Raw genomic sequence first — 25784 nt, 5'->3', positions numbered from 1 at the left:
CTCCCCTATTCCTCATTCCTTTCCACCCGTACAGCCAAGGCTCCCTCCCCTATCCCTCATTCCTTTCCACCTGTACAGCCAAGGCTCCCTCCCCTATCCCTCATTCCTTTCCACTCATATAGACAAGACTCCATCCCCTATCCCTCATTCCTTTCCACTTGTACAGACAAGGCTCCCTCCCCTATCCCTCGTTCCTTTCCACTCGTACAGACAAGGCTCCCTCCCCTATCCCTCATTCCTTTCCACTCGTACAGACAAGGCTCCCTCCCCTATCCCTCATTCCTTTCCACTCGTACAGACAAGACTCCCTCCCCTATCCCTCATTCTTTCCACTCGTACAGACAAGACTCCCTCCCCTATCGCTCGTTCCTTTCCACCCGTACAGACAAGGCTCCCTCCCCGATCCCTCGTTCTTTTCCACTCGTACAGACAAGGCTCCCTCCCCTATCCCTCGTTCCTTTCCACTCGTACAGACAAGGCTCCCTCCCCTATCCCTCATTCCTTTCCACTCGTACAGACAAGTCTCCCTCCCCTATCCCTCGATCCTTTCCACCCGTACAGACAAGGCTCCCTCCCCTATCCCTCATTCTTTCCACTCGTACAGACAAGACTCCCTCCCCTATCGCTCGTTCCTTTCCACCCGTACAGACAAGGCTCCCTCCCCGATCCCTCGTTCTTTTCCACTCGTACAGACAAGACTCCCTCCCCTATCCCTCATTCCTTTCCACTCGTACAGACAAGGTTCCCTCCCCTATCCCTCAATCATTTCCACCAGTACAGACAAGGCTCCCTCCCCTATCCCTCAATCATTTCCACCTGTACCGCCAAGGCTCCCTCCCCTATCCCTTGTTCCTTTCCACTCGTACAGACAAGGCTCCCTCCCCTATCCCTCATTCCTTTCCACTCATATAGACAAGGCTCCCTCCCCTATCCCTCATTCCTTTCCACTCATATAGACAAGACTCCCTCCCCTATCCCTTATTCCTTTCCACTCATATAGACAAGACTCCCTCCCCTATCCCTCGTTGCTTTCCACCCGTACAGACAAGGCTCCCTCCCCTATCCCTCAATCCTTTCCATCCGTACAGACAAAACTCCCTCTCCTATCCCTCAATCCTTTCCACCCGTTAAGACAGGGCTCCATCCCCTATCCCTCATTCCTTTCCACTTGTACAGACAAGACTCCCTCCCCTATCCCTCAATCCTTTCCACTCGTACAGACAAGGCTCCCTCCCCATCCCTCGTTCCTTTCCACTCGTTCAGACAAGACTCCCTCCCCGATCCCTCGTTCCTTTCCACTCGTACAGACAAGACTCCCTCCCCTATCCCTCGTTCCTTTCCACCTGTACAGACAAGGCTCCCTCCCCTATCCCTCATTCCTTTCCACTCGTACAGACAAGACTCCCTCCCCTATCCCTCATTCCTTTCCACTTGTACAGACAAGACTCCCTCCCCTATCCCTCATTCCTTTCCACTCGTACAGACAAGACTCCCTCCCGTATCCCTCATTCCTTTCCACTCGTACAGACAAGGCTCCCTCCCCTATCTCTCAATCCTTTCCATCCGTACAGACAAGACTCCCTCCCCTATCCCTCAATACTTTCCACCCGTACAGCCAAGACTCCCTCCCCTATCCCTCATTCCTTTCCACCCTTACAGACAAGACTCCCTCCCCTATCCCTCGTTCCTTTCCACCCATACAGACAGCGCTCTCTCCCCTATTCCTCGTTCCTTTCCTCTCGTACAGCAGAGACTCCCTCCCCTATCCCTCAATCCTTTCCACCCGTACAGACAAGACTCCCTCCCCTATCCCTCAATCCTTTCCTCTCATACAGCCAAGGCTCCCTCCCCTATCCCTCGTTCCTTTCCACTCGTACTGACAAGACTCCCTCCACTATCCCTCATTCCTTTCCACTCGTACAGACAAGACTCCCTCCCCTATCCCTCATTCCTTTCCACCCATACAGACAAGGCTCCCTCCCCTATCCCTCGTTCCTTTCCACCTGTACAGACAAGACTCCCTCACCTATCCCTCGTTCCTTTCCACTCGTACAGACAAGACTCCCCTCCCCTATCCCTCATTCCTTTCCACTCGTACAGACAAGACTCCCTCCCCTATCCCTCATTCCTTTCCACCCATACAGACAAGGCTCCCTCCCCTATCCCTCGTTCCTTTCCACCTGTACAGACAAGACTCCCTCCCCTATCCCTCATTCCTTTCCACTCGTACAGACAAGACTCCCTCCCCTATCCCTCGTTCCTTTCCACTCGTACAGACAATGCTCCCTCCCCTATCACTTGTTCCTTTCCACTCGAACAGACAAGGCGCCCTCCCCTATCCCTCGTTCCTTTCCACTCGTACAGCCAAGGCTCCCTCCCCTATCCCTCATTCCTTTCCACCTGTACAGACAAGGCTCCCTCCCCTATCCCTCATTCCTTTCCACTCATATAGACAAGACTCCCTCCCCTATCCCTTATTCCTTTCCACTCATATAGACAAGTCTCCCTCCCCTATCCCTCGTTGCTTTCCACCCGTACAGACAAGGCTCCCTCCCCTATCCCTCATTCCTTTCCACCCGTTAAGACAGGGCTCCATCCCCTATCCCTCATTCCTTTCCACTTATACAGACAAGACTCCCTCCCCTATCCCTCAATCCTTTCCACTCGTACAGACAAGGCTCCCTCCCCTATCCCTCATTCCTTTCCACTCTTAGAGACAAGGCTCCCTCCCCATCCCTCATTCCTTTCTACTCGTACAGACAAGACTCCCTCCCCTATCCCTCATTCCTTTCCACTCGTACAGACAAGATTCCCTCCCCTATCGCTCGTTCCTTTCCACCCGTACAGACAAGGCTCCCTCCCCGATCCCTCGTTCCTTTCCACTCGTACAGACAAGACTCCCTCCCCTATCCCTCATTCCTTTCCACTCGTACAGACAAGACTCCCTCCCCTATCCCTCGTTCCTTTCCACCTGTACAGACAAGACTCCTTCCCCTATCCCTCATTCCTTTCCACTCGTACAGACAAGACTCCCTCCCCTATCCCTCATTCCTTTCTACTCGTACAGACAAGACTCCCTCCCCTATCCCTCATTCCTTTCCACTCGTACAGTCATGACTCCCTCCCCTATCCCTCATTCCTTTCCACTCGTACAGACAAGACTCCCTCCCCTATCCCTCATTCCTTTCTACTTGTACAGACAAGAATCCCTCCCCTATCCCTCGTTCCTTTCCACTCTTACAGACAAGACTCCCTCCCCTATCCCTCATTCCTTTCTACTCGTACAGACAAGACTCCCTCCCCTATCCCTCATTCCTTTCCACTCGTACAGACAAGGCTCCCTCCCCTATCCCTCAATCCTTTCCATCCGTACAGACAAGACTCCCTCCCCTATCCCTCGTTCCTTTCCACTCGTACAGCCAAGGCTCCCTCCCCTATCCCTCATTCCTTTCCACCTGTACAGACAAGGCTCCCTCCCCTATCCCTCATTCCTTTCCACTCATATAGACAAGACTCCCTCCCCTATCCCTTATTCCTTTCCACTCATATAGACAAGACTCCCTCCCCTATCCCTCGTTGCTTTCCACCCGTACAGACAAGGCTCCCTCCCCTATCCCTCAATCCTTTCCATCCGTACAGACAAAACTCCCTCCCCTATCCCTCAATCCTTTCCACCCGTTAAGACAGGGCTCCATCCCCTATCCCTCATTCCTTTCCACTTGTACAGACAAGACTCCCTCCCCTATCCCTCAATCCTTTCCACTCGTACAGACAAGGCTCCCTCCCCTATCCCTCATTCCTTTCCACTCTTAGAGACAAGGCTCCCTCCCCATCCCTCATTCCTTTCTACTCGTACAGACAAGACTCCCTCCCCTATCCCTCATTCCTTTCCACTCGTACAGACAAGACTCCCTCCCCTATCCCTTGTTCCTTTCCACTCGTTCAGACAAGACTCCCTCCCCGATCCCTCGTTCCTTTCCACTCGTACAGACAAGACTCCCTCCCCTATCCCTCGTTCCTTTCCACCTGTACAGACAAGGCTCCCTCCCCTATCCCTCATTCCTTTCCACTCGTACAGACAAGATTCCCTCACCTATCGCTCGTTCCTTTCCACCCGTACAGACAAGGCTCCCTCCCCGATCCCTCGTTCCTTTCCACTCGTACAGACAAGACTCCCTCCCCTATCCCTCATTCCTTTCCACTCGTACAGACAAGACTCCCTCCCCTATCCCTCGTTCCTTTCCACCTGTACAGACAAGACTCCTTCCCCTATCCCTCAATCCTTTCCACCCGTACAGACAAGACTCCCTCCCCTATCCCTCGTTCCTTTCCACCTGTACAGACAAGACTCCTTCCCCTATCCCTCATTCCTTTCCACTCGTACAGACAAGACTCCCTCCCCTATCCCTCATTCCTTTCTACTCGTACAGACAAGACTCCCTCCCCTATCCCTCATTCCTTTCCACTCGTACAGTCATGACTCCCTCCCCTATCCCTCATTCCTTTCCACTCGTACAGACAAGACTCCCTCCCCTATCCCTCATTCCTTTCTACTTGTACAGACAAGACTCCCTCCCCTATCCCTCGTTCCTTTCCACTCTTACAGACAAGACTCCCTCCCCTATCCCTCATTCCATTCTACTCGTACAGACAAGACTCCCTCCCCTATCCCTCATTCCTTTCCACTCGTACAGACAGGGCTCCATCACCTATCCCTCATTCCTTTCCACTTGTACAGACAAGACTCCCTCCCCTATCCCTCAATCCTTTCCACTCGTACAGACAAGGCTCCCTCCCCTATCCCTCATTCCTTTCCACTCTTAGAGACAAGGCTCCCTCCCCATCCCTCATTCCTTTCTACTCGTACAGACAAGACTCCCTCCCCTATCCCTCATTCCTTTCCACTCGTACAGACAAGACTCCCTCCCCTATCCCTTGTTCCTTTCCACTCGTTCAGACAAGACTCCCTCCCCGATCCCTCGTTCCTTTCCACTCGTACAGACAAGACTCCCTCCCCTATCCCTCGTTCCTTTCCACCTGTACAGACAAGGCTCCCTCCCCTATCCCTCATTCCTTTCCACTCGTACAGACAAGATTCCCTCCCCTATCGCTCGTTCCTTTCCACCCGTACAGACAAGGCTCCCTCCCCGATCCCTCGTTCCTTTCCACTCGTACAAACAAGACTCCCTCCCCTATCCCTCATTCCTTTCCACTCGTACAGACAAGACTCCCTCCCCTATCCCTCATTCCTTTCTACTCGTACAGACAAGACTCCCTCCCCTATCCCTCATTCCTTTCCACTCGTACAGTCATGACTCCCTCCCCTATCCCTCGTTCCTTTCCACTCTTACAGACAAGACTCCCTCCCCTATCCCTCATTCCTTTCTACTCGTACAGACAAGACTCCCTCCCCTATCCCTCATTCCTTTCCACTCGTACAGACAAGGCTCCCTCCCCTATCCCTCAATCCTTTCCATCCGTACAGACAAGACTCCCTCCCCTATCCCTCAATCCTTTCCACCCGTACAGCCAAGACTCCCTCCCCTATCCCTCATTCCTTTCCACTCGTACAGACAAGACTCCCTCCCCTATCCCTCATTCCTTTCTACTCGTACAGACAAGACTCCCTCCCCTATCCCTCATTCCTTTCCACTCGTACAGACAAGACTCCCTCCCCTATCCCTCATTCCTTTCCATCCGTACAGACAAGACTCCCTCCCCTATCCCTCAATCCTTTCCACCCGTACAGCCAAGACTCCCTCCCCTATCCCTCATTCCTTTCCACCCTTACAGACAAGACTCCCTCCCCTATCCCTCGTTCCTTTCCACCCATACAGACAGTGCTCTCTCCCTTATTCCTCGTTCCTTTCCTCTCGTACAGCAGAGACTCCCTCCCCAATCCCACAATCCTTTCCACCCGTACAGCCAAGACTCCCTCCCCCATCCCTCGTTCCTTTCCACCCATACAGACAGCGCTCTCTCCCCTATTCCTCGTTCGTTTCCTCTCGTACAGCCAAGGCTCCCTCCGCTATCCCTCGTTCCGTTCCACCTGTACAGACAAGACTCCCTCCCCTATCCCTCATTCCTTTCCACTCGTACAGACAAGACTCCGTCCCCTATCCCTCGTTCCTTTCCACTCGTACAGACAAGACTCCCTCCCCTATCCCTTGTTCATTTCCACTCGTACAGACAATACTCCCTCCCCTATCCCTCATTCCGTTCCACCCGTACAGACAAGACTCCCTCCCCTATCCCTCGTTCCTTTCCACTCGTACAGACAAGGCTCCCTCCCGTATCACTTGTTCCTTTCCACTCGTAGAAACAAGGCTCCCTCCCCTATCCCTCGTTCCTTTCCACTCGTTCAGACAAGACTCCCTCCCCGATCCCTCGTTCCTTTCCACTCGTACAGACAAGACTCCCTCCCCTATCCCTCGTTCCTTTCCACCTGTACAGACAAGGCTCCCTCCCCAATCCCTCGTTCCTTTCCACTCGTACAGACAAGACTCCCTCCCCTATCCCTCATTCCTTTCCACTCGTACAGACAAGACTCCCTCCCCTATCCCTCGTTCCTTTCCACCTGTACAGACAAGACTCCTTCCCCTATCCCTCATTCCTTTCCACTCGTACAGACAAGACTCCCTCCCCTATCCCTCATTCCTTTCTACTCGTACAGACAAGACTCCCTCCCCTATCCCTCATTCCTTTCCACTCGTACAGTCATGACTCCCTCCCCTATCCCTCATTCCTTTCCACTCGTACAGACAAGACTCCCTCCCCTATCCCTCATTCCTTTCTACTTGTACAGACAAGACTCCCTCCCCTATCCCTCGTTCCTTTCCACTCTTACAGACAAGGCTCCCTCCCCTATCCCTCAATCCTTTCCATCCGTACAGACAAGACTCCCTCCCCTATCACTTGTTCCTTTCCACTCGAACAGACAAGGCGCCCTCCCCTATCCCTCGTTCCTTTCCACTCGTACAGCCAAGGCTCCCTCCCCTATCCCTCATTCCTTTCCACCTGTACAGACAAGGCTCCCTCCCCTATCCCTCATTCCTTTCCACTCATATAGACAAGACTCCCTCCCCTATCCCTTATTCCTTTCCACTCATATAGACAAGACTCCCTCCCCTATCCCTCGTTGCTTTCCACCCGTACAGACAAGGCTCCCTCCCCTATCCCTCAATCCTTTCCACTCGTACAGACAAGATTCCCTCCCCTATCGCTCGTTCCTTTCCACCCGTACAGACAAGGCTCCCTCCCCGATCCCTCGTTCCTTTCCACTCGTACAGACAAGACTCCCTCCCCTATCCCTCATTCCTTTCCACTCGTACAGACAAGACTCCCTCCCCTATCCCTCGTTCCTTTCCACCTGTACAGACAAGACTCCTTCCCCTATCCCTCATTCCTTTCCACTCGTACAGACAAGACTCCCTCCCCTATCCCTCATTCCTTTCTACTCGTACAGACAAGACTCCCTCCCCTATCCCTCATTCCTTTCCACTCGTACAGTCATGACTCCCTCCCCTATCCCTCATTCCTTTCCACTCGTACAGACAAGACTCCCTCCCCTATCCCTCGTTCCTTTCTACTCGTACAGACAAGACTCCCTCCCCTATCCCTCATTCCTTTCCACTCGTACAGACAAGACTCCCTCCCCTATCCCTCATTCCTTTCCACTCGAACAGACAAGACTCCCTCCCCTATCCCTCATTCCTTTCTACTTGTACAGACAAGACTCCCTCCCCTATCCCTCGTTCCTTTCCACTCTTACAGACAAGACTCCCTCCCCTATCCCTCATTCCTTTCTACTCGTACAGACAAGACTCCCTCCCCTATCCCTCGTTCCTTTCCACTCGTACAGACAAGGCTCCCTCCCGTATCACTTGTTCCTTTCCACTCGTAGAAACAAGGCTCCCTCCCCTATCCCTCGTTCCTTTCCACTCGTTCAGACAAGACTCCCTCCCCGATCCCTCGTTCCTTTCCACTCGTACAGACAAGACTCCCTCCCCTATCCCTCGTTCCTTTCCACCTGTACAGACAAGGCTCCCTCCCCAATCCCTCGTTCCTTTCCACTCGTACAGACAAGACTCCCTCCCCTATCCCTCATTCCTTTCCACTCGTACAGACAAGACTCCCTCCCCTATCCCTCGTTCCTTTCCACCTGTACAGACAAGACTCCTTCCCCTATCCCTCATTCCTTTCCACTCGTACAGACAAGACTCCCTCCCCTATCCCTCATTCCTTTCTACTCGTACAGACAAGACTCCCTCCCCTATCCCTCATTCCTTTCCACTCGTACAGTCATGACTCCCTCCCCTATCCCTCATTCCTTTCCACTCGTACAGACAAGACTCCCTCCCCTATCCCTCATTCCTTTCTACTTGTACAGACAAGACTCCCTCCCCTATCCCTCGTTCCTTTCCACTCTTACAGACAAGGCTCCCTCCCCTATCCCTCAATCCTTTCCATCCGTACAGACAAGACTCCCTCCCCTATCACTTGTTCCTTTCCACTCGAACAGACAAGGCGCCCTCCCCTATCCCTCGTTCCTTTCCACTCGTACAGCCAAGGCTCCCTCCCCTATCCCTCATTCCTTTCCACCTGTACAGACAAGGCTCCCTCCCCTATCCCTCATTCCTTTCCACTCATATAGACAAGACTCCCTCCCCTATCCCTTATTCCTTTCCACTCATATAGACAAGACTCCCTCCCCTATCCCTCGTTGCTTTCCACCCGTACAGACAAGGCTCCCTCCCCTATCCCTCAATCCTTTCCACTCGTACAGACAAGATTCCCTCCCCTATCGCTCGTTCCTTTCCACCCGTACAGACAAGGCTCCCTCCCCGATCCCTCGTTCCTTTCCACTCGTACAGACAAGACTCCCTCCCCTATCCCTCATTCCTTTCCACTCGTACAGACAAGACTCCCTCCCCTATCCCTCGTTCCTTTCCACCTGTACAGACAAGACTCCTTCCCCTATCCCTCATTCCTTTCCACTCGTACAGACAAGACTCCCTCCCCTATCCCTCATTCCTTTCTACTCGTACAGACAAGACTCCCTCCCCTATCCCTCATTCCTTTCCACTCGTACAGTCATGACTCCCTCCCCTATCCCTCATTCCTTTCCACTCGTACAGACAAGACTCCCTCCCCTATCCCTCGTTCCTTTCTACTCGTACAGACAAGACTCCCTCCCCTATCCCTCATTCCTTTCCACTCGTACAGACAAGACTCCCTCCCCTATCCCTCATTCCTTTCCACTCGAACAGACAAGACTCCCTCCCCTATCCCTCATTCCTTTCTACTTGTACAGACAAGACTCCCTCCCCTATCCCTCGTTCCTTTCCACTCTTACAGACAAGACTCCCTCCCCTATCCCTCATTCCTTTCTACTCGTACAGACAAGACTCCCTCCCCTATCCCTCATTCCTTTCCACTCGTACAGACAAGGCTCCCTCCCCTATCCCTCAATCCTTTCCATCCGTACAGACAAGACTCCCTCCCCTATCACTTGTTCCTTTCCACTCGAACAGACAAGGCGCCCTCCCCTATCCCTCGTTCCTTTCCACTCGTACAGCCAAGGCTCCCTCCCCTATCCCTCATTCCTTTCCACCTGTACAGACAAGGCTCCCTCCCCTATCCCTCATTCCTTTCCACTCATATAGACAAGACTCCCTCCCCTATCCCTTATTCCTTTCCACTCATATAGACAAGACTCCCTCCCCTATCCCTCGTTGCTTTCCACCCGTACAGACAAGGCTCCCTCCCCTATCCCTCAATCCTTTCCCTCCGTACAGACAAAACTCCCTCCCCTATCCCTCAATCCTTTCCACCCGTTAAGACAGGGCTCCATCCCCTATCCCTCATTCCTTTCCACTTGTACAGACAAGACTCACTCCCCTATCCCTCAATCCTTTCCACTCGTACAGACAAGGCTCCCTCCCCTATCCCTCATTCCTTTCCACTCTTAGAGACAAGGCTCCCTCCCCATCCCTCATTCCTTTCTACTCGTACAGACAAGACTCCCTCCCCTATCCCTCATTCCTTTCCACTCGTACAGACAAGACTCCCTCCCCTATCCCTTGTTCCTTTCCACTCGTTCAGACAAGACTCCCTCCCCGATCCCTCGTTCCTTTCCACTCGTACAGACAAGACTCCCTCCCCTATCCCTCGTTCCTTTCCACCTGTACAGACAAGGCTCCCTCCCCTATCCCTCATTCCTTTCCACTCGTACAGACAAGATTCCCTCCCCTATCGCTCGTTCCTTTCCACCCGTACAGACAAGGCTCCCTCCCCGATCCCTCGTTCCTTTCCACTCGTACAGACAAGACTCCCTCCCCTATCCCTCATTCCTTTCCACTCGTACAGACAAGACTCCCCTCCCCTATCCCTCATTCCTTTCTACTCGTACAGACAAGACTCCCTCCCCTATCCCTCATTCCTTTCCACTCGTACAGTCATGACTCCCTCCCCTATCCCTCATTCCTTTCCACTCGTACAGACAAGACTCCCTCCCCTATCCCTCATTCCTTTCTACTTGTACAGACAAGACTCCCTCCCTTATCCCTCGTTCCTTTCCACTCTTACAGACAAGACTCCCTCCCCTATCCCTCATTCCTTTCTACTCGTACAGACAAGACTCCCTCCCCTATCCCTCATTCCTTTCCACTCGTACAGACAAGGCTCCCTCCCCTATCCCTCAATCCTTTCCATCCGTACAGACAAGACTCCCTCCCCTATCACTTGTTCCTTTCCACTCGAACAGACAAGGCGCCCTCCCCTATCCTTCGTTCCTTTCCACTCGTACAGCCAAGGCTCCCTCCCCTATCCCTCATTCCTTTCCACTCATATAGACAAGACTCCCTCCCCTATCCCTTATTCCTTTCCACTCATATAGACAAGACTCCCTCCCCTATCCCTCGTTGCTTTCCACCCGTACAGACAAGGCTCCCTCCCCTATCCCTCAATCCTTTCCACTCGTACAGACAAGATTCCCTCCCCTATCGCTCGTTCCTTTCCACCCGTACAGACAAGGCTCCCTCCCCTATCCCTCGTTCCTTTCCACTCGTACAGACAAGACTCCCTCCCCTATCCCTCATTCCTTTCCACTCGTACAGACAAGACTCCCTCCCCTATCCCTCGTTCCTTTCCACCTGTACAGACAAGACTCCTTCCCCTATCCCTCATTCCTTTCCACTCGTACAGACAAGGCTCCCTCCCCTATCCCTCATTCCTTTCCACTCTTAGAGACAAGGCTCCCTCCCCATCCCTCATTCCTTTCTACTCGTACAGACAAGACTCCCTCCCCTATCCCTCATTCCTATCCACTCGTACAGACAAGACTCCCTCCCCTATCCCTTGTTCCTTTCCACTCGTTCAGACAAGACTCCCTCCCCGATCCCTCGTTCCTTTCCACTCGTACAGACAAGACTCCCTCCCCTATCCCTCGTTCCTTTCCACCTGTACAGACAAGGCTCCCTCCCCTATCCCTCATTCCTTTCCACTCGTACAGACAAGATTCCCTCCCCTATCGCTCGTTCCTTTCCACCCGTACAGACAAGGCTCCCTCCCCGATCCCTCGTTCCTTTCCACTCGTACAGACAAGACTCCCTCCCCTATCCCTCATTCCTTTCCACTCGTACAGACAAGACTCCCTCCCCTATCCCTCGTTCCTTTCCACCTGTACAGACAAGGCTCCCTCCCCTATCCCTCATTCCTTTCCACTCGTACAGACAAGATTCCCTCCCCTATCGCTCGTTCCTTTCCACCCGTACAGACAAGGCTCCCTCCCCGATCCCTCGTTCCTTTCCACTCGTACAGACAAGACTCCCTCCCCTATCCCTCATTCCTTTCCACTCGTACAGACAAGACTCCCTCCCCTATCCCTCGTTCCTTTCCACCTGTACAGACAAGACTCCCCTCCCCTATCCCACATTCCTTTCTACTCGTACAGACAAGACTCCCTCCCCTATCCCTCATTCCTTTCCACTCGTACAGTCATGACTCCCTCCCCTATCCCTCATTCCTTTCCACTCGTACAGACAAGACTCCCTCCCCTATCCCTCATTCCTTTCTACTTGTACAGACAAGACTCCCTCCCCTATCCCTCGTTCCTTTCCACTCTTACAGACAAGACTCCCTCCCCTATCCCTCATTCCTTTCTACTCGTACAGACAAGACTCCCTCCCCTATCCCTCATTCCTTTCCACTCGTACAGACAAGGCTCCCTCCCCTATCCCTCAATCCTTTCCATCCGTACAGACAAGACTCCCTCCCCTATCACTTGTTCCTTTCCACTCGAACAGACAAGGCGCCCTCCCCTATCCTTCGTTCCTTTCCACTCGTACAGCCAAGGCTCCCTCCCCTATCCCTCATTCCTTTCCACCTGTACAGACAAGGCTCCCTCCCCTATCCCTCATTCCTTTCCACTCATATAGACAAGACTCCCTCCCCTATCCCTTATTCCTTTCCACTCATATAGACAAGACTCCCTCCCCTATCCCTCGTTGCTTTCCACCCGTACAGACAAGGCTCCCTCCCCTATCCCTCAATCCTTTCCACTCGTACAGACAAGATTCCCTCCCCTATCGCTCGTTCCTTTCCACCCGTACAGACAAGGCTCCCTCCCCGATCCCTCGTTCCTTTCCACTCGTACAGACAAGACTCCCTCCCCTATCCCTCATTCCTTTCCACTCGTACAGACAAGACTCCCTCCCCTATCCCTCGTTCCTTTCCACCTGTACAGACAAGACTCCTTCCCCTATCCCTCATTCCTTTCCACTCGTACAGACAAGACTCCCTCCCCTATCCCTCATTCCTTTCTACTCGTACAGACAAGACTCCCTCCCCTATCCCTCATTCCTTTCCACTCGTACAGTCATGACTCCCTCCCCTATCCCTCATTCCTTTCCACTCGTACAGACAAGACTCCCTCCCCTATCCCTCATTCCTTTCTACTTGTACAGACAAGACTCCCTCCCCTATCCCTCGTTCCTTTCCACTCTTACAGACAAGACTCCCTCCCCTATCCCTCATTCCTTTCTACTCGTACAGACAAGACTCCCTCCCCTATCCCTCATTCCTTTCCACCTGTACAGACAAGGCTCCCTCCCCTATCCCTCATTCCTTTCCACTCATATAGACAAGACTCCCTCCCCTATCCCTTATTCCTTTCCACTCATATAGACAAGACTCCCTCCCCTATCCCTCGTTGCTTTCCACCCGTACAGACAAGGCTCCCTCCCCTATCCCTCAATCCTTTCCATCCGTACAGACAAAACTCCCTCCCCTATCCCTCAATCCTTTCCACCCGTTAAGACAGGGCTCCATCCCCTATCCCTCATTCCTTTCCACTTGTACAGACAAGACTCCCTCCCCTATCCCTCAATCCTTTCCACTCGTACAGACAAGGCTCCCTCCCCTATCCCTCATTCCTTTCCACTCTTAGAGACAAGGCTCCCTCCCCATCCCTCATTCCTTTCTACTCGTACAGACAAGAATCCCTCCCCTATCCCTCATTCCTTTCCACTCGTACAGACAAGACTCCCTCCCCTATCCCTTGTTCCTTTCCACTCGTTCAGACAAGACTCCCTCCCCGATCCCTCGTTCCTTTCCACTCGTACAGACAAGACTCCCTCCCCTATCCCTCGTTCCTTTCCACCTGTACAGACAAGGCTCCCTCCCCTATCCCTCATTCCTTTCCACTCGTACAGACAAGATTCCCTCCCCTATCGCTCGTTCCTTTCCACCCGTACAGACAAGGCTCCCTCCCCGATCCCTCGTTCCTTTCCACTCGTACAGACAAGACTCCCTCCCCTATCCCTCATTCCTTTCCACTCGTACAGACAAGACTCCCTCCCCTATCCCTCGTTCCTTTCCACCTGTACAGACAAGACTCCTTCCCCTATCCCTCATTCCTTTCCACTCGTACAGACAAGACTCCCTCCCCTATCCCTCATTCCTTTCTACTCGTACAGACAAGACTCCCTCCCCTATCCCTCATTCCTTTCCACTCGTACAGTCATGACTCCCTCCCCTATCCCTCATTCCTTTCCACTCGTACAGACAAGACTCCCTCCCCTATCCCTCATTCCTTTCTACTTGTACAGACAAGACTCCCTCCCCTATCCCTCGTTCCTTTCCACTCTTACAGACAAGACTCCCTCCCCTATCCCTCATTCCTTTCTACTCGTACAGACAAGACTCCCTCCCCTATCCCTCATTCCTTTCCACTCGTACAGACAAGGCTCCCTCCCCTATCCCTCAATCCTTTCATCCGTACAGACAAGACTCCCTCCCCTATCCCTCAATCCTTTCCACCCGTACAGCCAAGACTCCCTCCCCTATCCCTCATTCCTTTCCACCCTTACAGACAAGACTCCCTCCCCTATCCCTCATTCCTTTCCACCCTTACAGCCAAGACTCCCTCCCCTATCCCTCGTTCCTTTGCACCCATACAGACAGTGCTCTCTCCCTTATTCCTCGTTCCTTTCCTCTCGTACAGCAGAGACTCCCTCCCCTATCCCTCAATCCTTTCCACCCGTACAGCCAAGACTCCCTCCCCCATCCCTCGTTCCTTTCCACCCATACAGACAGCGCTCTCTCCCCTATTCCTCGTTCGTTTCCTCTCGTACAGCCAAGGCTCCCTCCCCTATCCCTCGTTCCGTTCCACCTGTACAGACAAGACTCCCTCCCCTATCCCTCGTTCCTTTCCACTCGTACAGACAAGACTCCGTCCCCTATCCCTCGTTCCTTTCCACTCGTTCAGACAAGACTCCCTCCCCTATCCCTCGTTCCTTTCCACTCGTACAGACAAGGCTCCCTCCCCTATCCCTCATTCCTTTCCACCCGTACAGACAAGGCTCCCTCCCCTATCCCTCGTTCCTTTCCACTCGTACAGACAAGGCTCCCTCCCGTATCACTTGTTCCTTTCCACTCGTAGAAACAAGACTCCCTCCCCAATCCCTCGTTCCTTTCCACTCGTTCAGACAAGGCTCCCTCCCCTATCCCTCATTCCTTTCCACTTGTACAGACATGACTCCCTCCTCTATCCCTCAATCCTTTCCACTCATATAGACAAGGCTCCCTCCCCATCCCTCGTTCCTTTCCACTCATACAGACAAGACTCCCTCCCCTATCCCTCAATCCTTTCCAACTGTACAGACAAGGCTCCCTCCCCTATCCCTCATTCCTTTCCACATATAGACAAGGCTCCCTCCCCATCCCTCGTTCTTTTCCACTCGTACAGACAAGACTCCCTCCCCTATCCCTCAATCCTTTCCACTCGTACAGACAAGACTCCCTCCCCTATCCCTCATTCCTTTCCACTCGTACAGACAAGGCTCCCTCCACTATCCCTCATTCCTTTCCGCCCGTACAGACAAGGCTCCCTCCCCTATCCCTCAATCCTTTCCACCCGTACAGACAAGGCTCCCTCTACTATCCCTCATTCCTTTCCACCCCTACAGACAAAACTCCCTCCCCTATCCCTCAATCCATTCCACCCGTACAGACAAGACTCCCGCCGCTATCCCTCGTTCCTTTCCACCTGTACAGACAAGGCACCCTCCCCTATCCTTCAATCCTTTCCACTCGTATAGACATGGCTCCCTCCCATATCCCTCAATCCTTTCCACTCGTACAGACAAGGCACCCCTCCCCTATCCCTCGTTCCTTTCCACTCATACAGATAAGACTCCCTCCCCTATCCCTCAATCCTTTCCACCTGTACAGACAAGACTCCCTCCTCTATCCCTCAATCCTTTCCACTCATATAGACAAGGCTCCCTCCCCATCCCTCGTTCTTTTCCAATCGTACAGACAAGACTCCCTCCCCTATCCCTCATTCCTTTCTACTCGTACAGACAAGACTCCCTCCCCTATCCCTCATTCCTTTCCACTCGTACAGACAAGACTCCCTCCCCTATCACTCGTTCCTTTTCACTCATACAGATAAGACTCCCTCCCCTATCCCTCGATCCTTTCCACCTGTACAGACAAGACTCCCTCCTCTATCCCTCAATCCTTTCCACTCATATAGACAAGGCTCCCTCCCCATCCCTCGTTCTTTTCCACTCGTGCAGACAAGGCTCCCCTCCCCTATCCCTCATTCCTTTCTACTCGTACAGACAAGACTCCCTCCCCTATCCCTCATTCCTTTCCACTCGTACAGACAGGACTCCCTCCCCTATCCCTCATTCCTTTCCACCCGTACAGACAAGGCTCCCTCCCCTATCCCTCGTTTCTTTCCACTCGTACAGACAAGACACCCTCCCCTATCCCTCGTTCCTTTCCACTCGTAAAGACAAGGCTCCCTCCCCTATCCCTCGTTCCTTTCCACTCGTACAGACAAGGCTACCTCCCCTATCCCTCGTTCCTTTCCACTCGTACAGACAAGACTCCTTCCCCTATCCCTCTTTCCTTTCTACTCGTACAGCCAAGACTCCCTCCCCTATCACTCGTTCCTTTCCACCTGTACAGACAAGACTCCCTCCCCAATCCCTCGTTCCTTTCCACTCGTACAGACAAGACTCCCCTCCCCTATCCCTCAATCCTTTCCACCCTTACAGACAAGACTCCCTCCCCTATCCCTCGTTCCTTTCCACTCATATAGACAAGGCTCCCTCCCCTATCCCTCGTTCCTTTCCACCTGTACAGACAAGACTCCCTCCCCAATCCCTCGTCCCTTTCCACTCGTACAGACAAGACTCCCCTCCCCTATCCCTCAATCCTTTCCACCCTTACAGACAAGACTCCCTCCCCTATCCCTCGTTCCTTTCCATTCATATAGACAAGGCTCTCCCCCCTATCCCTCGTTCCTTTCCACTCATACAGACAAGACTCCCTCCCCTATCCCTCAATCCTTTTCACCCGTACATCCAAGGCTCCCTCCCATATCCCTCATTCCTTTCCACTCATATAGATAATGCTCTCCCCCTTATCCCTCGTTCCTTTCCAACCGTACAGACAAGACATCCTCCCCTATCCCTCATACCTTTCCACCTGTACCGCCAAGGCTCCCTCCCCTATCCCGCATTCCATTCCACCCGTACAGACAAGGCTCCCTCTCCTATCGCTCGTTCCTTTCCTCCTGTACAGCCAAGGCACCCGCCCCTCTCCCTCATTCCTTTCCACTCGTACAGACAAGACTCCCTCCCCTATCCCTCAATCCTTTCCACTCGAACAGACAAGGCTCCCTCCCCTATCCCTCGTTCCTTTCCACTCGTACAGACAAGGCTCCCTCCCCATCCCACGTTCTTTTCCACTCGTACAGACATTACTCCCTCCCCTATCCCTCATTCCTTTCCACCCGTACAGACAAGACTACATCCCCTATCCCTCGTTCCTATCCACCCGTACAGATAAGACTCCCTCCCCTATCCCTCATTCCTTTCCACCCGTACAGACAAGACTCCCTCCCATATCCCTCAATCCGTTCCACTCATACAGACAAGGCTCCCTCCCTATCCCTCATTCCTTTCCACCCTTATAGACAAGTCTCCCTCCCCTATCCCTCAATCCTTTCCACCCGTACAGACAAGACTCCCTCCCCTATTCCTCGTTCCTTTCCTCTCGTACAGCAAAGACTCCCTCCCCTATTCCTCGTTCCTTTCCTCTCGTACAGCAAAGACTCCCTCCCCTATCCCTCGTTCCTTTCCACACATACAGACAGCGCTCTCTCCCCTATCCCTCATTCCTTTCCACCTGTTCAGCCAAGGCACCCTCCCCTATCCCTCAATCCTTTTCACCCGTACAGACAAGACTCCCTCCGCTATCCCTCAATCCTTTCCACCCGTAGAGACAAGACTCCCGCCGCTATCCCTCAATCCTTTTCACCCGTAGAGACAAGACTCCCGCCGCTATCCCTCGTTCCTTTCCACTCATACAGACAAGACTCCCTCCCCTATCCCTCGTTCCTTTCCACCTGTACAGACAAGGCACCCTCCCCTATCCCTCAATCCTTTCTACCTGAACAGACAGAGCTCCCTCCCCTATCCCTCATTCCTTTCCACTCGTATAGACAGGGCTCCCTCCCATATCCCTCAATCCTTTCCACTCGTACAGACAAGACTCCCTCCCCATCCCTTATTCCTTTCCACTAGTACAGACAAGGCACCCCTCCCCTATCCCTCGTTCCTTTCCACTCATACAGATAAGACTCCCTCCCCTATCCCTCAATCCTTTCCACCTGTACAGACAAGACTCCCTCCTCTATCCCTCAATCCTTTCAACTCATATAGACAAGGCTCCCTCCCCTATCCCTCAATCCTTTCCACTCGTACAGACAAGACTCCCTCCCCTATCCCTCATTCCTTTCCACCCGTACAGACAAGGCTCCCTCCCCTATCCCTCATTCCTTTCCGCCCGTACAGACAAGGCTCCCTCTCCTATCCCTCATTCCTTTCCACCCCTACAGACAAAACTCCCTCCCCTATCCCTCAATCCATTCCACCCGTACAGACAAGACTCCCGCCGCTATCCCTCGTTCCTTTCCACTCATACAGACAAGGCACCCTCCCCTATCCCTCAATCCTTTCTACCTGAACAGACAGAGCTCCCTCCCCTATCCCTCATTCCTTTCCACTCGTATAGACAGGGCTCCCTTCCATATCCCTCAATCCTTTCCACTCGTACAGACAAGGCACCCCTCCCCTATCCCTCGTTCCTTTCCACTCATACAGATAAGACTCCCTCCCCTATCCCTCAATCCTTTCCACCTGTACAGACAAGACTCCCTCCTCTATCCCTCAATCCTTTCAACTCATATAGACAAGGCTCCCTCCCCTATCCCTCAATCCTTTCCACTCGTACAGACAAGGCACCCCTCCCCTATCCCTCGTTCCTTTCCACTCGTACAGACAAGACTCCCTCCCCTATCCCTCATTCCTTTCCACCCGTACAGACAAGACTCCCTCCCCTATCCCTCATTCCTTTCCACCCGTACAGACAAGGCTCCCTCCCCTATCCCTCATTCCTTTCCACCCGTACAGACAAGGCTCCCTCCCCTATCCCTCATTCCTTTCCACCCCTACAGACAAAACTCCCTCCCCTATCCCTCAATCCATTCCACCCGTACAGACAAGACTCCCGCCGCTATCCCTCGTTCCTTTCCACTCATACAGACAAGGCACCCTCCCCTATCCCTCAATCCTTTCTACCTGAACAGACAGAGCTCCCTCCCCTATCCCTCATTCCTTTCCACTCGTATAGACAGGGCTCCCTTCCATATCCCTCAATCCTTTCCACTCGTACAGACAAGGCACCCCTCCCCTATCCCTCGTTCCTTTCCACTCATACAGATAAGACTCCCTCCCCTATCCCTCAATCCTTTCCACCTGTACAGACAAGACTCCCTCCTCTATCCCTCAATCCTTTCCACTCATATAGACAAGGCTCCCTCCCCATCCCTCGTTCTTTTCCAATCGTACAGACAAGACTCCCTCCCCTATCCCTCATTCCTTTCTACTCGTACAGACAAGACACCCTCCCCTATCCCTCATTCCTTTCCACCTGTACAGACAAGGCTCCCTCTCCTATCGCTCGTTCCTTTCCACTCGTACAGACAAGACTCCCTCCCCTATCACTCGTTCCTTTTCACTCATACAGATAAGACTCCCTCCCCTATCCCTCGATCCTTTCCACCTGTACAGACAAGACTCCCTCCTCTATCCCTCAATCCTTTCCACTCATATAGACAAGGCTCCCTCCCCATCCCTCGTTCTTTTCCACTCGTGCAGACAAGGCTCCCCTCCCCTATCCCTCATTCCTTTCTACTCGTACAGACAAGACTCCCTCCCCTATCCCTCGTTCCTTTCCACTCATATAGACAAGACTCCCTCCCCTATCCCTCGTTCCTTTCCACCTGTACAGACAAGACTCCCTCCCCTATCCCTCGTTCCTTTCAACTCGTACAGACAAGACTCCCTCCCCTATCCCTCATTCCTTTCTACTCGTACAGACAAGACTCCCTCCCCTATCCCTCATTCCTTTCTACTCGTACAGACAAGACTCCCTCCCCTATCCCTCGTTCCTTTCCACTCATATAGACAAGGCTCCCTCCCCTATCCCTCGTTCCTTTCCACCTGTACAGACAGGGCTCCCTCCCCAATCCCTCGTTCCTTTCCACCCTTACAGACAAGACTCCCTCCCCTATCCCTCGTTCCTTTCCACTCATATAGACAAGGCTCTCCCCCCTATCCCTCGTTCCTTTCCACCTGTACAGACAAGACTCCCTCCCCTAACCCTCAATCCTTTTCACCCGTACATCCAAGGCTCCCTCCCATATCCCTCATTCCTTTCCACTCATATAGACAATGCTCTCCCCCTTATCCCTCGTTCCTTTCCAACCGTACAGACAAGACATCCTCCCCTATCCCTCATACCTTTCCACCTGTACCGCCAAGGCTCCCTCCCCTATCCCTCATTCCTTTCCACCCGTACAGACAAGGCTCCCTCCCCTATCCCTCGTTCCTTTCCACTCGTACAGACAAGGCTCCCTCCCGTATCACTTGTTCCTTTCCACTCGTAGAAACAAGACTCCCTCCCCAATCCCTCGTTCCTTTCCACTCGTTCAGACAAGGCTCCCTCCCCTATCCCTCATTCCTTTCCACTTGTACAGACATGACTCCCTCCTCTATCCCTCAATCCTTTCCACTCATATAGACAAGGCTCCCTCCCCATCCCTCGTTCCTTTCCACTCATACAGACAAGACTCCCTCCCCTATCCCTCAATCCTTTCCAACTGTACAGACAAGGCTCCCTCCCCTATCCCTCATTCCTTTCCACATATAGACAAGGCTCCCTCCCCATCCCTCGTTCTTTTCCACTCGTACAGACAAGACTCCCTCCCCTATCCCTCAATCCTTTCCACTCGTACAGACAAGACTCCCTCCCCTATCCCTCATTCCTTTCCACTCGTACAGACAAGGCTCCCTCCACTATCCCTCATTCCTTTCCGCCCGTACAGACAAGGCTCCCTCCCCTATCCCTCAATCCTTTCCACCCGTACAGACAAGGCTCCCTCTACTATCCCTCATTCCTTTCCACCCCTACAGACAAAACTCCCTCCCCTATCCCTCAATCCATTCCACCCGTACAGACAAGACTCCCGCCGCTATCCCTCGTTCCTTTCCACCTGTACAGACAAGGCACCCTCCCCTATCCTTCAATCCTTTCCACTCGTATAGACATGGCTCCCTCCCATATCCCTCAATCCTTTCCACTCGTACAGACAAGGCACCCCTCCCCTATCCCTCGTTCCTTTCCACTCATACAGATAAGACTCCCTCCCCTATCCCTCAATCCTTTCCACCTGTACAGACAAGACTCCCTCCTCTATCCCTCAATCCTTTCCACTCATATAGACAAGGCTCCCTCCCCATCCCTCGTTCTTTTCCAATCGTACAGACAAGACTCCCTCCCCTATCCCTCATTCCTTTCTACTCGTACAGACAAGACTCCCTCCCCTATCCCTCATTCCTTTCCACTCGTACAGACAAGACTCCCTCCCCTATCACTCGTTCCTTTTCACTCATACAGATAAGACTCCCTCCCCTATCCCTCGATCCTTTCCACCTGTACAGACAAGACTCCCTCCTCTATCCCTCAATCCTTTCCACTCATATAGACAAGGCTCCCTCCCCATCCCTCGTTCTTTTCCACTCGTGCAGACAAGGCTCCCCTCCCCTATCCCTCATTCCTTTCTACTCGTACAGACAAGACTCCCTCCCCTATCCCTCATTCCTTTCCACTCGTACAGACAGGACTCCCTCCCCTATCCCTCATTCCTTTCCACCCGTACAGACAAGGCTCCCTCCCCTATCCCTCGTTTCTTTCCACTCGTACAGACAAGACACCCTCCCCTATCCCTCGTTCCTTTCCACTCGTAAAGACAAGGCTCCCTCCCCTATCCCTCGTTCCTTTCCACTCGTACAGACAAGGCTACCTCCCCTATCCCTCGTTCCTTTCCACTCGTACAGACAAGACTCCTTCCCCTATCCCTCTTTCCTTTCTACTCGTACAGCCAAGACTCCCTCCCCTATCACTCGTTCCTTTCCACCTGTACAGACAAGACTCCCTCCCCAATCCCTCGTTCCTTTCCACTCGTACAGACAAGACTCCCCTCCCCTATCCCTCAATCCTTTCCACCCTTACAGACAAGACTCCCTCCCCTATCCCTCGTTCCTTTCCACTCATATAGACAAGGCTCCCTCCCCTATCCCTCGTTCCTTTCCACCTGTACAGACAAGACTCCCTCCCCAATCCCTCGTCCCTTTCCACTCGTACAGACAAGACTCCCCTCCCCTATCCCTCAATCCTTTCCACCCTTACAGACAAGACTCCCTCCCCTATCCCTCGTTCCTTTCCATTCATATAGACAAGGCTCTCCCCCCTATCCCTCGTTCCTTTCCACTCATACAGACAAGACTCCCTCCCCTATCCCTCAATCCTTTTCACCCGTACATCCAAGGCTCCCTCCCATATCCCTCATTCCTTTCCACTCATATAGATAATGCTCTCCCCCTTATCCCTCGTTCCTTTCCAACCGTACAGACAAGACATCCTCCCCTATCCCTCATACCTTTCCACCTGTACCGCCAAGGCTCCCTCCCCTATCCCGCATTCCATTCCACCCGTACAGACAAGGCTCCCTCTCCTATCGCTCGTTCCTTTCCTCCTGTACAGCCAAGGCACCCGCCCCTCTCCCTCATTCCTTTCCACTCGTACAGACAAGACTCCCTCCCCTATCCCTCAATCCTTTCCACTCGAACAGACAAGGCTCCCTCCCCTATCCCTCGTTCCTTTCCACTCGTACAGACAAGGCTCCCTCCCCATCCCACGTTCTTTTCCACTCGTACAGACATTACTCCCTCCCCTATCCCTCATTCCTTTCCACCCGTACAGACAAGACTCCCTCCCCTATCCCTCGTTCCTTTCCACCTGTACAGACAAGGCACCCTCCCCTATCCCTCAATCCTTTCTACCTGAACAGACAGAGCTCCCTCCCCTATCCCTCATTCCTTTCCACTCGTATAGACAGGGCTCCCTCCCATATCCCTCAATCCTTTCCACTCGTACAGACAAGACTCCCTCCCCATCCCTTATTCCTTTCCACTAGTACAGACAAGGCACCCCTCCCCTATCCCTCGTTCCTTTCCACTCATACAGATAAGACTCCCTCCCCTATCCCTCAATCCTTTCCACCTGTACAGACAAGACTCCCTCCTCTATCCCTCAATCCTTTCAACTCATATAGACAAGGCTCCCTCCCCTATCCCTCAATCCTTTCCACTCGTACAGACAAGACTCCCTCCCCTATCCCTCATTCCTTTCCACCCGTACAGACAAGGCTCCCTCCCCTATCCCTCATTCCTTTCCGCCCGTACAGACAAGGCTCCCTCTCCTATCCCTCATTCCTTTCCACCCCTACAGACAAAACTCCCTCCCCTATCCCTCAATCCATTCCACCCGTACAGACAAGACTCCCGCCGCTATCCCTCGTTCCTTTCCACTCATACAGACAAGGCACCCTCCCCTATCCCTCAATCCTTTCTACCTGAACAGACAGAGCTCCCTCCCCTATCCCTCATTCCTTTCCACTCGTATAGACAGGGCTCCCTTCCATATCCCTCAATCCTTTCCACTCGTACAGACAAGGCACCCCTCCCCTATCCCTCGTTCCTTTCCACTCATACAGATAAGACTCCCTCCCCTATCCCTCAATCCTTTCCACCTGTACAGACAAGACTCCCTCCTCTATCCCTCAATCCTTTCAACTCATATAGACAAGGCTCCCTCCCCTATCCCTCAATCCTTTCCACTCGTACAGACAAGGCACCCCTCCCCTATCCCTCGTTCCTTTCCACTCGTACAGACAAGACTCCCTCCCCTATCCCTCATTCCTTTCCACCCGTACAGACAAGACTCCCTCCCCTATCCCTCATTCCTTTCCACCCGTACAGACAAGGCTCCCTCCCCTATCCCGCATTCCTTTCCACCCGTACAGACAAGGCTCCCTCCCCTATCCCTCATTCCTTTCCACCCCTACAGACAAAACTCCCTCCCCTATCCCTCAATCCATTCCACCCGTACAGACAAGACTCCCGCCGCTATCCCTCGTTCCTTTCCACTCATACAGACAAGGCACCCTCCCCTATCCCTCAATCCTTTCTACCTGAACAGACAGAGCTCCCTCCCCTATCCCTCATTCCTTTCCACTCGTATAGACAGGGCTCCCTTCCATATCCCTCAATCCTTTCCACTCGTACAGACAAGGCACCCCTCCCCTATCCCTCGTTCCTTTCCACTCATACAGATAAGACTCCCTCCCCTATCCCTCAATCCTTTCCACCTGTACAGACAAGACTCCCTCCTCTATCCCTCAATCCTTTCCACTCATATAGACAAGGCTCCCTCCCCATCCCTCGTTCTTTTCCAATCGTACAGACAAGACTCCCTCCCCTATCCCTCATTCCTTTCTACTCGTACAGACAAGACACCCTCCCCTATCCATCATTCCTTTCCACCTGTACAGACAAGGCTCCCTCTCCTATCGCTCGTTCCTTTCCACTCGTACAGACAAGACTCCCTCCCCTATCACTCGTTCCTTTTCACTCATACAGATAAGACTCCCTCCCCTATCCCTCGATCCTTTCCACCTGTACAGACAAGACTCCCTCCTCTATCCCTCAATCCTTTCCACTCATATAGACAAGGCTCCCTCCCCATCCCTCGTTCTTTTCCACTCGTGCAGACAAGGCTCCCCTCCCCTATCCCTCATTCCTTTCTACTCGTACAGACAAGACTCCCTCCCCTATCCCTCGTTCCTTTCCACTCATATAGACAAGACTCCCTCCCCTATCCCTCGTTCCTTTCCACCTGTACAGACAAGACTCCCTCCCCTATCCCTCGTTCCTTTCTACTCGTACAGACAAGACTCCCTCCCCTATCCCTCATTCCTTTCTACTCGTACAGACAAGACTCCCTCCCCTATCCCTCATTCCTTTCTACTCGTACAGACAAGACTCCCTCCCCTATCCCTCGTTCCTTTCCACTCATATAGACAAGGCTCCCTCCCCTATCCCTCGTTCCTTTCCACCTGTACAGACAGGGCTCCCTCCCCAATCCCTCGTTCCTTTCCACCCTTACAGACAAGACTCCCTCCCCTATCCCTCGTTCCTTTCCACTCATATAGACAAGGCTCTCCCCCCTATCCCTCGTTCCTTTCCACCTGTACAGACAAGACTCCCTCCCCTATCCCTCAATCCTTTTCACCCGTACATCCAAGGCTCCCTCCCATATCCCTCATTCCTTTCCACTCATATAGACAATGCTCTCCCCCTTATCCCTCGTTCCTTTCCAACCGTACAGACAAGACATCCTCCCCTATCCCTCATACCTTTCCACCTGTACCGCCAAGGCTCCCTCCCCTATCCCGCATTCCTTTCCACCCGTACAGACAAGGCTCCCTCTCCTATCGCTCGTTCCTTTCCTCCTGTACAGCCAAGGCACCCTCCCCTATCCCTCATTCCTTTCCACTCGTACAGACAAGGCTCCCTCCCCTATCCCTCAATCCTTTCCACTCGAACAGACAAGGCTCCCTCCCCTATCCCTCATTCCTTTCCACTCGTACAGACAAGGCTCCCTCCCCATCCCACGTTCTTTTCCACTCGTACAGACAAGGCACCCTCCCCTATCCCTCAATCCTTTCCACTCGTACAGACAAGGCAACCTCCCCTATCCCTCAATCCTTTCTACCTGAACAGAGAGAGCTCCCTCCCCTATCC

The sequence above is a fragment of the Hypanus sabinus genome, chromosome 7 (assembly GCF_030144855.1).
Source record: "Hypanus sabinus isolate sHypSab1 chromosome 7, sHypSab1.hap1, whole genome shotgun sequence".
In the NCBI taxonomy this organism is placed as follows: domain Eukaryota; kingdom Metazoa; phylum Chordata; class Chondrichthyes; order Myliobatiformes; family Dasyatidae; genus Hypanus; species Hypanus sabinus.
This window is presented reverse-complemented; position numbering follows the sequence as displayed.